Genomic DNA, 12138 nt, shown 5'->3' with positions numbered 1-12138 from the left:
TGACCTTAAAGTCGAGGAGGTCGACGCAGCCCAGTGATAGGGCCCCGCACTGGGATATTGGGTGAAACATCTGGAGGCCCGACTTCGCATGTACTTGTATCAAAAGCCCAGTTTCGTAGGTATTTCTATCGGAGAGGACCCGGTTCGTAGGTGCGAGTTCCTTCAGGGTGAGGACCAGTCATGTTTGGTATGAAGTCTACCATTGGAGGGACCCACACCGATAGGTTGGGTGCAGTCGATCAGGAGGCCCGATTTCGTATGTACTTCTATGGGACAGGACCCGGTTCGTCATTCCCGCACTGGGATGTTGGGTGAATTATTGGAAGCCGTCCAAAAAACATCTGGAGGCCCGACTTTGTATGTACTTCTATCGGAGAGGACCCGGTTCGTAGGTGCGAGTTCCTCCAGGGTGAGAACCGGTGGTTTGAGCTCCAATCGGCCCCAAACTCCAGCGGAAGAGTCGCGGGGCCAGCGACTAAAAAACGCCCCCAAGCGGTGGCGCCTTCCCGTGGCCGGTTCTTCACTGGGGCCTCCCAGGGGCCCGAAACCGGCGGGGTTCCGTCCGGCGTCCCGCCGCGATCGCCCGTGCCCGTTTGGAAGCAGCGAATCTTTTGGGAAGGCCTCCAACGGCCCGTATTTCTCAAAGGTCGCGACGGGTCAGAAAAAGGCTTCCGCTAAGCCTATGCTTCCGGGGCGGCCTGGTCTGCCCGGTGAGGGGCCCGAAGCCGGAGGGGCTCCGCCCGGGGTCCCGCCTCGATCGCGCGCGCCCCTTCGGAAGCCGCGAATCCATTCGGAAGTCCTCGATCGGCCCGTATTTGTCGAAGGTCACGACGGGTCAGGAAAAGGCCTCCGCTAAGCCTAAGCTCCCGGGGCGGCCCGGTCTGCCCGGCGAGGCCAGCCGAGGGCCCGGCCGGAGGGGCTCCGCCCGGGGTCCCGCCGCGATCGCGCGCGCCCCTCCCGAAGCCGCGAGTCCGCTCGGGACTGTTTAATTGCCCCGCCGTTTGGCAAAGGTCGCGAAGGGTCGCGAAAGGCCTCAGCCAAGCCCCGAGCGCCCTCCCGGGGCACCGTTCGAGGGGCCCGTCGGGCCGAACGCGCTCGCACCGGCTCGTGGACGCTTTCTGAGCGTGGAGGAGGTCCGGCCGGACGCTCGGACGCCAGATTCGCCCCGTCCGGTGCCGCGGGAGGTCACGGAATTTGACCTTAAAGTCGAGGAGGTCGACGCAGCCCAGTGATAGGGTCCCGCAATGGGATGTTGGGTGAATTATTGGAAGCCGTCCAAAAAACATCTGGAGGCCCGACTTTGTATGTACTTCTATCGGAGAGGACCCGGTTCGTAGGTGCGAGTTCCTCCAGGGTGAGAACCGGTGGTTTGAGCTCCAATCGGCCCCAAACTCCAGCGGAAGAGTCGCGGGGGCCGCGCGACCCCAAAAAACCCCCAGGCGGTGGCGCCTTCCCGTGGCGGTTCTTCACGGGGGCCTCCCAGGGGCCCGAAACCGGCGGGGTTCCGTCCGGCGTCCGGCCGCGATCGCCCGTGCCCGTTTGGAAGCAGCGAATCCGTTGGGAAGGCCTCCAACGGCCCGTATTTCTCAAAGGTCGCGACGGGTCAGAAAAAGGCCTCCGCTAAGCCTATGCTTCGGGCGGCCTGGTCTGCCGGTGAGGGCCCCCACCGGAGGGGCTCCGCCCGGGTCCCGCCTCGATCGATCGCGCCCCTTGAAGCCGCGAATCCCATTCGGAAGTCCTCGATCGGCCCGTATTTGTCGAAGGTCACGGCGGGTCAGGAAAAGGCCTCCGCTAAGCCTAAGCTCCCGGGCGGCCCGGTCTGCCAGCGAGAGGCCAGCCGAGGGCCCCGAGCGGAGGGGCTCCGCCCGAGGTCCCGCCCCGCGATCGCGCGCCCCTCCGGCCCGCGAGTCCGCTCGGGACTGTTTAATTGCCCCGCCGTTTGGCAAAGGTCGCGAAGGGTCGCGAAAGGCCTCAGCCAAGCCCCGAGCGCCCTCCCGGGGCACCGTTCGAGGGGCCCGTCGGGCCGAACGCCGCCCGCCGCACCGCTCGTGGACGCTTTCTGCGTGGAGGAGGTCCGGCCGGACGCTCGGACGCCAGATTCGCCCCGTCCGGTGCCGCGGGAGGTCACGCAATTTGACCTTAAAGTCGAGGAGGTCGACGCAGCCCAGTGATAGGGTCCCGCACTGGGATGTTGGGTGAATTATTGGAAGCCGTCCAAAAAACATCTGGAGGCCCGACTTTGTATGTACTTCTATCGGAGAGGACCCGGTTCGTAGGTGCGAGTTCCTCCAGGGTGAGAACCGGTGGTTTGAGCTCCAATCGGCCCCAAACTCCAGCGGAAGAGTCGCGGGGGCCGCGCGACCCCAAAAACGCGCCCCCCGAAGCGGTGGCGCCTTCCCGTGGCCGGTTCTTCACGGGGGCCTCCCAGGGGCCCGAAACCGGCGGGGTTCCGTCCGGCGTCCCGCCGCGATCGCCCGTGCCCGTTTGGAAGCAGCGAATCCGTTGGGAAGGCCTCCAACGGCCCGTATTTCTCAAAGGTCGCGACGGGTCAGAAAAAGGCCTCCGCTAAGCCTATGCTTCCGGGGCGGCCTGGTCTGCCCGGTGAGGGGCCCGAAGCCGGAGGGGCTCCGCCCGGGGTCCCGCCTCGATCGCGCGCGCCCCTTCCGAAGCCTCGATCGACCCGTATTTCTCGAAGGTCGCGACGGGTCAGAAAAAGGCCTCCGCTAAGCTCGAGCTTCCGGGCGGCCCGGTCTGCCAGCGAGGCCAGCCGAGGGGCCCGAAGCTTTGCTAGATGAGATTGCGAATCCGGCTTTGCAATGAAACACATTTTCACACTTTCGCCCCCCTTCCGAAGCCGCGAGTCCGCTCGGGACCGTTTAATTGCCCCGCCGTTTGGCAAAGGTCGCGAAGGGTCGCGAAAGGCCTCAGCCAAGCCCCGAGCGCCCTCCCGGGGCACCGTTCGAGGGGCCCGTCGGGACCAACGCGCTCGCATCGGCTCGCGGACGCTTTCTGAGCGCGGAGGAGGTCCGGCCGGACGCACGGACGCCAGATTCGCCCCGTCCGGCGCCGCGGGAGATCACGCAATTTGACCTTAAAGTCGAGGAGGTCGACGCAGCCCAGTGATAGGGTCCCGCACTGGGATATTGGGTGAAACATCTGGAGGCCCGACTTCGTATGTACTTGTATCAAAAGCCCAGTTTCGTAGGTATTTCTATCGGAGAGGACCCGGTTCGTAGGTGCGAGTTCCTTCAGGGTGAGGACCAGTCACGTTTGGTATGAAGTCTACCATTGGAGGGACCCACACCGATAGGTTGGGTGCAAACGGTCATGTTGGGTGTCCCTATCTTGTAACATGGTTAGACGGAGATATCGGGTCCGAACGGAGATACGGGGTCGCGACCCCATAAACAAACGCCCGGGCCACGCCCGACGCGACTGTGGGGTTCGATCTCGGGTACGGAAAGCCGGGTCTTGACCAGAGACATCAAAACCACGTTGCTTCTTAAGATCCGACTTCCCTCCGCCAAGTTGGGCCCATTGCGACGAGTCGGGTCCCGTTGGGACGAGTTGGGCCCCGTTTGGGACGAGTTGGAGCCCATTGAGTCGAGATAAAAAGGCCATCACTGGGTTACGTTGGGTCCAACTGGGGCCCATTGCGACAAGATGGGTCCCATTGGGACAAGTTGGGCCCCATTGGGCCCCATTGTGACAAGCTGGGCCCCATTGGGACAAGTTGGGCCCCATTGTGACACGCTGGGCCCCGTTGGGACGAGTTGGGCCCCATTGGGACAAGTTGGAACCCACTGTGTTGAGATAAAATGCAATCACTGGCTTATGTTGGGTCCAACTGGGGCCCATTGCGACAAGATGGGTCCCATTGGGACAAGTTGGGCCCCATTGGGCCCCATTGTGACAAGCTGGGCCCCATTGGGACAAGTTGGGCCCCATTGTGACACGCTGGGCCCCGTTGGGACGAGTTGGGCCCCATTGGGACAAGTTGGAACCCACTGAGTCGAGATAAAAGGGAATCACTGGCTTATGTTGGGTCCCACTGGGCCCCATTGTGACAAGCTGGGCCCCATTGTGACACGCTGGGCCCCATTGGGCCCCATTGTGACACGCTGGGCCCCGTTGGGACGAGTCGGGTCCCATTGGGCCCCATTGGGACAAGTTGGAACCCACTGTGTTGAGATAAAATGCAATCACTGGCTTATGTTGGGTCCCACTGGACCCCATTGTGACAAGCTGGGCCCCATTGTGACAAGCTGGGCCCCATTGGGCCCCATTGTGACACGCCGGGCCCCGTTGGGACGAGTCGGGTCCCATTGGGCCCCATTGGGACAAGTTGGAACCCACTGTGTTGAGATAAAAGGCAATCACTGGCTTATGTTGGGTCCCACTGGGCCCCATTGTGACAAGCTGGGACCCATTGTGACAAGCTGGGACCCATTGGGCCCCATTGTGACACGCCGGGCCCCGTTGGGACGAGTTGGGCCCCATTGGGCCCCATCGGGACAAGTTGGAACCCACTGAGTCGAGATTAAAGGGAATCACTGGCTTATGTTGGGTCCCACTGGGCCCCCTTGTGACAAGCTGGGTCCCATCGGGACAACTTGGGACCCATCGGGCCCCATTGGGACGCACCATGGACGTTATTATTACCGCGTACATGTGTATATGCATTGTATATGCAGTCGAAATTTCACTTGGAGGGACCCGCACCGAGAGGTTGGGTGCATTCGGTCATGTTGGGCCCCATTGGGGGCCTTGGAGTTATTTTCAGAGGGACCCGCACCGAGAAGATGGGTGCAGTCGGTCATGTTGGGCCCCAGTGGGGGGGCCTCGAGTTACTATTGAGGGACCCCGGTGTGACCTCTGATATGGATATATATACTGAAATAAATGAATAAATATATATATATATGAATAAATGTATATGTAATATACATACTAATACATACAATATGATATGTGTAAATACGGGTACATAAATAAATGGACATATATGAAATAAATAACTATATATATATATATATATATATATATATATATATATATGAAATAAATAAAATAAATATATATATATATATATATATGGAGTTATTATCAGAGGGACCCGCACCGAGAAGATGGGTGCAGTCGGTCATGTTGGGCCCCGGTAGGGGGGGCCTCGGATTTACTATTGAGGGACCCCGGTGTGACCTCTGATATGGATATATACGAAATAAATGAATAAATATATATATATGAATAAATGTATATGTAATATACATACAAATACATACAATATGATATGTGTAAATACGAGTACATAAATAAATGGACATATATGAAATAAATCACTATATATATATATATATGAAATAAATAAAATAAATATATATATATATATATATATATATGGAGTTATTATCAGAGGGACCCGCACCGAGAAGATGGGTCAGTCGGTCATGTTGGGCCCCCGGCGGGGGGGGGGCCTTGGAGTTACTATTGGAGGGACCCCCTGGTGTGAAAATAAAACGAAATAAATGAATACATATATATATATATATATATATATGAATAAATGTATATGTAATATACATACAAATACATACAATATGATATGTATAAATACGGGTAAATAAATAAATGGACATATACGAAATAAATAACTATATATATATATATAGATATATACGAAATAAATAAATAAATATCTATATAGAAGTTCGGTCATGTCGGGGCCCGTCAGGGGCCCCCGGGGGCCTCCGCGCGGGTGGGGGGGCCACTCCGACTTATCGTTGACCTGTGTACATGCATGGAATGTAAAAACAGGCGAAGGTTGACTTGTGAGGGACCCCCAAAGAGAAGTTGGGTCCGAACTGGGATCTTGGGCCACATCAGGGGCCCCCGGGGGCCTCCGTGATGGCTGGGTGGGGGGGCACTTGAACTTACGATTAACATTGTATTGTATTCAATAAAAATATATATATATATTTGAGAGGGACCCACAAGGGGATGTTGGGTCGGGGGCCTCCGTGGGGGGGCGGGGGCACTTGAACTTATGATTATTATCAATATATCATATTTATATTATATCAATAAAAAAAAAGTTCATTTGAGAGGGACCCACAAGGGGATGTTGGGTCGGGGGCCTCCGTGGGGGCCGGGGGGCACTTGAACTTATGATTATTATCAATATATCATATTTATATTATATCAATAAAAAAGTTCATTTGAGAGGGACCCACAAGGAGAAGTTGGGTTAACGGGCTTATGATTATTATAAATATATCATATTTAATAAATAGATCATATTTATATTATAATCAATGAAAAAGTTAGAGTGATAGGGACCCACAGTGTCTATCAGGGTGAATACTCCGATCTTGGCCCTCAATTTTGGCTCTCTAGCACCACCTGGTGTCGGAAATTTTCCCGAAATGTTGGGTCATCCAAAGCTGGGTCCACTGGGATTCCGGAATATTTTGAGCATGTTGGGCCCATTGGAATGCATGGTGGAGCTCTGTGGAGTACCAACTTCGTTTTTTTGAGCCTTGCTTCCACATGTCCCCATTCATAAAATTCCCAACTTCGTGTGCAGGTTCCTACCCCTAACCCTAACCCTAACCCTAACCCTAACCCCCTAACCCTAATTAATCCCTAACCTCAACCATTTGATTATCAATCCATAATTGGGACCCCTTGCCTAATCCTAACCTAAATTATAACCCTATTATAAAATATAATTCTAAATCGTGATCTTTAAAGACTCTAAAACAATACTTACCTCACCTGACCTCTACCTTGGCATCCCTGGAATCCTGAAAAAAGGAAGAAAATAAACAGAAATGTAATATGAGTTTTTATGGGATTTTTACACTCATTTAGAGATGTATTTTGGTTTTAATTAAGTGCCTCTATTTGCATTATTACGAATTTTCATTATTATTTAATTAATTTCATTATACTGGAGTGTCACGCTTGATTTAAAATGTTTTTTAAGTTCAATTTGAAGGATGTCTTACTCTTCTCTTAATTTTCAAGCGGGCATTTTTTAGGCCTTGGTCTCCACACACACACTCAGTGTTATTCATTCAAGCCTTACCATTGGCTCTGAGGTCAGGTGAGGCTTTCTAGAAACAGGATGTTATGATTCACTCTACTCCCGGTCTTTTCCCATTCATTCTGCCGACCGTTGACTGCACTGTGGGTGAAGTACATGTATTGAGATATTATAAGTGAATTTTTAGCTTGAAAAAGGCATTTTTAAATGCCGAAACGCGTCGCTCAGTGAAAATAAATTTTCTCATAAATAGACCATCACGTCTCTCTTTTTTGAGATAGTTTTAAGTTAGTTTTTTTTTTTTTTTTTTTTTTACATTTTGAAGTTTTCCCCACGGCTCTCGGCTCGGCTGGGAGATGGCGGGCCAAGACTGGAACGATGGAGACTGGCAGACTGTAAGTTACAAACGGGGAAGAAACAGAGATAGAAATTACAACCCCCAGAGCAGACAGGCTTCCAGGTACCCTCGTCGGGCAACGGCCCGACAGCCGCTCCCACTCGCCCCGGGCTGCTCGGGGAAATCAAGGCAGTAACGCCCGCCAGTTCCAAAACAACTGCTGGCTCTCAAACCGCAACTTTAACAGAGGTAAGAGCCAGGCCGAACAGCAGTCTTATATTAATAACACGTACCAGATGAGGGGCTGGAACAACGGTGGTCAGCAGAACCGCCGAACGCAAAAAATGCCCCCGGAGGGACCGCTCAACGGGACTGGCAGCGGACCCAGTACCAGCCACAGCGGAGCGGCCCGGAGCCTCAGCGGAGCGGGCAGCAGGGACAACAACGCCGGGACTGGCAGGACACGCACCAGCGCGGTGGGAGGTTTGTCCAACTCTATGGGAATAATCAACAGAAACAGCAAGCTAATGACCCAGACTTTTTAACCAGAACCAAGGTTATTCATAGGATCATTAGATCAGCACATCACTTTAATAACGTGACAGCTGCAGATACCCCACCTGCCATAGCCAGGCTGACCCAGAACCTTATTGTTTCCATTAGGCCAGCAGATACAAACCCTGCAACAGAAAACATTATTATGGGTAATGCAAAAATCTGGGAACATGAAACACTAGCAACTTTAGAGGACCATTACAAAGACAATATAGAGAATAACCTCCAGATCCTGCAGCAACTTCAGGCAGGCAACTGGAAAAAGAACTTTGAAATAGCAGCTGCTTGGTCCCGCAGCCACTATGGCAGAAAAATATCTCAGGAACTCTTAGATGCAGTGCATGCTAGGATAGAGGCTGCTGTCCAAACCTGCCCTAGAGTTACACCACAGGACGCCCAACAGACCCAGACTGCATCTGTGACGGGGTTGGTAGCGCAACCCTTGGCCCCTCAGAGGACGGAGGGGCCAATTCCAACACGGGACCCAGAGCCTCCAGTTTCCCCTCCTCCTCCTCCTCCTCCTCCTCCTCCTCCTTCACAGACACGCCCTCCTTCAGCCCCAGCGTTATCCAGGCCAAATCCTCAGCCTGTGAGGAGAAGACACCTTAGCTCTGCCATCACAGAGTTTTTGAAAATGGCAGCTCCTGCCCCCACACCAGACCCACAACCTGGAGTCCCACAGATCATGACACAGTGGCAGACACTGAGGATGAACCCAGCACAGCGGGCACCAGAGACCCACCCAGCTCCCCAGACGGCTACCCATAGCACACAAACAGCTGAGGAGACAGAGGCACAGCAGCAGCAACAACAGGTAGAGGAGGCTGAATTGATCTCCCTACACGAGGATCCTCATCCATGTGAGGCCCCTCTCCCTCAAACACCCACCTCCCCTCTTCTCCCATTCCCCTCTTCCTTCTCCTCCCCCCCCTCCCCACACTCACCTGCTGCCCTCTCACCGGTGATCCAGGTTCTGGACACGCCACTGCAGCAGAGGCCTCAACGCAGGCTCCCAAACCTGCAACCAAAAACCACAGAAGATAACACATCAACTACCCCCACACAGTGTTGGCATGAGAACGGGCCCCTCATCCAGACCCACAGTTCAGAGCACACTCCCATTTGCACCCCTGGTCACATCATCCCCTCCTGCTCCAACCAGCCCTGAGAACAGGCCCCTCAGACACGCCCAGACCAGGAACAAAGACACTGTCTGGACACTGGAGCCAAGGAAGCCCTGGATCTTCTTAGGGATTCAAACTTGTCCAATTTACCACCTTTTTCACATAACCATATCCAGGTGGACAGCTACCCAGGGGCCACATTTGCACATGCTGAGAGCATTTTGGCCAAAACACCAGTATCTATGTCAGTGGAAAGAGCTGTGCTTTCCTTTGGCATTAATAGCAGAGCCAAAGATCTAGACACAGTGACCATTCCACAGCTGGACAGGGCCTTTGGGATGGCTGAAAAAGCTTTCCCTGCAGCACAGATCTTTGTGGCCCTGCTTGATTTTAGCAGGCAACTGCCACCCGCTTCTCCGTGAACCATCACCTTATCGTGGTGGAGAGGTTTGTGTGTCTCTGTGAACCTGAGGGCTGTGTTGTCTGGAGCTTTGTGCTCCTGGTAGGGTCTCCCAAGGCAAAGTGGTCTCAGGTGAGGGGCCAGACAAAGAATGGTTCAAAAACCCCAATGAAGAAGCAAGGTAGAGATGGAGTGACCCTGCCCGGAGGAAGCCCGGGGCCCCCGTCTGGAGCCAGGCCCAGACGGCGGGCTCGTCGGCGAGCGCCTGGTGGCCGGGTTTGCCACGGAGCCCGGCCGGGCACAGCCCGAACAAGCTACGTGGCTCCCATCTCTCCAGCCCATGGGCCCACCACCTGTGGGAGGAACCGTTGGGGTCGGGTGCGATGCCACATGGGTGGCAGTGAAGGTCAGGGGCCTCGACGGACCAGACCCGGGCGGCAGACGCTGGCTCTGGGGACGTGGAACGTCACCTCTCTGTGGGGGAAGGAGCCGGAACTGGTGCGGGAGGTGGAGCGCTACCGTTAGATCTGGTGGGGCTTACCTCTACGCACAGTCTCGGTTCTGGAACCATACTCCTGGATAGGGGTTGGACTCTTTTCTTCTCCGGAGTTGCCCAGGGTGTGAGGCGCCCGGGCGGGTGTGGGGATACTCACAAGCCCCGGCTGGCGCCGCTGTGTTGGAGTTTACCCGGTGGACGAGAGGGTCGCCTCCCTACGCCTGCGGGTTGTGGGGGAAAACTCTGACTGTTGTTTGTGCATATGCCCCAAACAGGAGTTCGGAGTATTCGGCCTTCTTGGAGACCTTGACTGGAGTCCTGCATGGGGCTCCAGTGGGGACTCCATTGTTATGCTGGGGGACTTCAACGCACACGTGGGCAATGATGGAGACACCTGGAGAGGCGTGATTGGGAGGAACGGCCTCCCTGATCTAAACCAGAGTGGTTGTTTGTTGTTGGACTTCTGTGCTAGTCATGGATTGTCTATAACTAACACCATGTTCGAACATAGGGATGCTCATAAGTGTACCTGGTACCAGAGCACCCTAGGCCGAAGGTCAATGATCGATTTCATAATTGTTTCATCTGATCTGAGGCCGTATGTTTTGGACACTCGGGTGAAGAGAGGGGCAGAGCTGTCAACCGATCACCATCTGGTGGTGAGTTGGGTCAGGGGTGGGGAAGACTCTGGACAGACCTGGTAAGCCCAAACGTGTAGTGCGGGTAAATTGGGGGAGCGTCTGGAGGAGGCCCCTGTCCGACAGACTTTCAACTCACACCTCCGGCGGAGCTTTTCGTGCATCCCTGTGGAGGCTGGGGGCATTGAACCCGAGTGGACAATGTTCAAAGTTTCCATTGCTGAAGCTGCGGCGAGGAGCTGTGGTCTTAGGATCTTAGGTGCCTCAAGGGGCGGTAACCCACGAACACCGTGGTGGACACCAGTGGTCAGGGAAGCCGTCCGACTGAAGAAGGAGTCCTTCCGGGATATGTTATCTCGGAGGACTCCGGAGGCAGTTGCAGGGTACCGAAGGGCCCGAAGGGCTGCAGCCTCTGCCGTGAAAGAGGCAAAGCAGCGGGTGTGGGAGAAGTTTGGAGAAGACATGGAGAAGGACTTTCGGTCGGCACCAAAGTGTTTCTGGAAAACTGTTCGCCACCTCAGGAGGGGGGAAGGGGGAACCATCCAAGCTGTGTACAGTAAGGATGGGACACTGTTGACCTCCACTGAGGAGGTAATAGGGCGGTGGAGGGAGCACTTTGAGGAACTCCTGAATCCGACTAATACGCCCTCTATGTTAGAGGCAGAGCTGGAGGATAACGGGGATTGTCGTCGATTTCCCAGGCGGAAGTCACTGATGTAGTCAAACAACTACACAGTGGCAAAGCCCCGGGATTGATGAGATCCGTCCAGAAATGCTCAAGGCTCTGGGTGTGGAGGGGTTGTCCTGGTTGACACGCCTCTTCAACATTGCGTGGAAGTCTGGGACGGTGCCAAAGGAGTGGCAGACTGGGGTGGTGGTTCCTCTTTTTAAAAGGGGACCAGAGGGTGTGTGCCAATTATAGGGGTATCACACTTCTCAGCCTCCCTGGTAAAGTCTACTCCAAGGTGCTGGAAAGGAGGGTTCGGCCGATAGTCGAACCTCGGGTTGAGGAGGAACAATGCGGATTCCGTCCTGGTCGTGGAACAACGGACCAGCTCTTCACTCTCGCAAGGATCCTGGAGGGAGCCTGGGAGTATGCCCAACCGGTCTACATGTGTTTTGTGGATTTGGAGAAGGCGTATGACCGGGTCCCCGGGAGATACTGTGGGAGGTGCTGCGGGAGTATGGGGTGAGGGGTCTCTACTCAGGGCCATCCAATCTCTGTATGACCAAAGTGAGAGCTGTGTCCGGGTTCTCGGTAGTAAGTCGGACTCGTTTCAGGTGAGGGTTGGCCTCCGCCAGGGCTGCGCTTTGTCACCAATCCTGTTTGTAATATTTATGGACAGGATATCGAGGCGTAGTCGGGGTGGGGAGGGGTTGCAGTTTGGTGGGCTGGGGATCTCATCGCTGCTCTTTGCAGATGATGTGGTCCTGATGGCATCATCGGCCTGCGACCTTCAGCACTCACTGGATCGGTTCGCAACCGAGTGTCAAGCGGTTGGGATGAGGATCAGCACCTCTAAATCGGAGGCCATGGTTC

At 54.6% G+C, this 12138-nt stretch overlaps 1 long non-coding RNA gene across 1 annotated transcript; it reads right to left on the bottom strand.

Annotated features, from left to right (window-relative positions):
• Nucleotides 1–6818: 6818 nt before the first annotated feature.
• LOC114551445 (uncharacterized) lies at nt 6819–7729 on the bottom strand. The gene is made up of 3 exons (XR_003691891.1): nt 7679–7729; nt 7365–7441; nt 6819–7189 (listed from the first exon to the last, which is right to left on the bottom strand). It is a non-coding gene; the product is annotated as an uncharacterized LOC114551445 (long non-coding RNA).
• Nucleotides 7730–12138: the final 4409 nt, after the last annotated feature.

This window comes from Perca flavescens, unplaced genomic scaffold, assembly GCF_004354835.1.
Source record: "Perca flavescens isolate YP-PL-M2 unplaced genomic scaffold, PFLA_1.0 EPR50_1.1_unplaced_scaf_1, whole genome shotgun sequence".
Taxonomy (NCBI): domain Eukaryota; kingdom Metazoa; phylum Chordata; class Actinopteri; order Perciformes; family Percidae; genus Perca; species Perca flavescens.
This window is presented reverse-complemented; position numbering and strand designations above follow the sequence as displayed.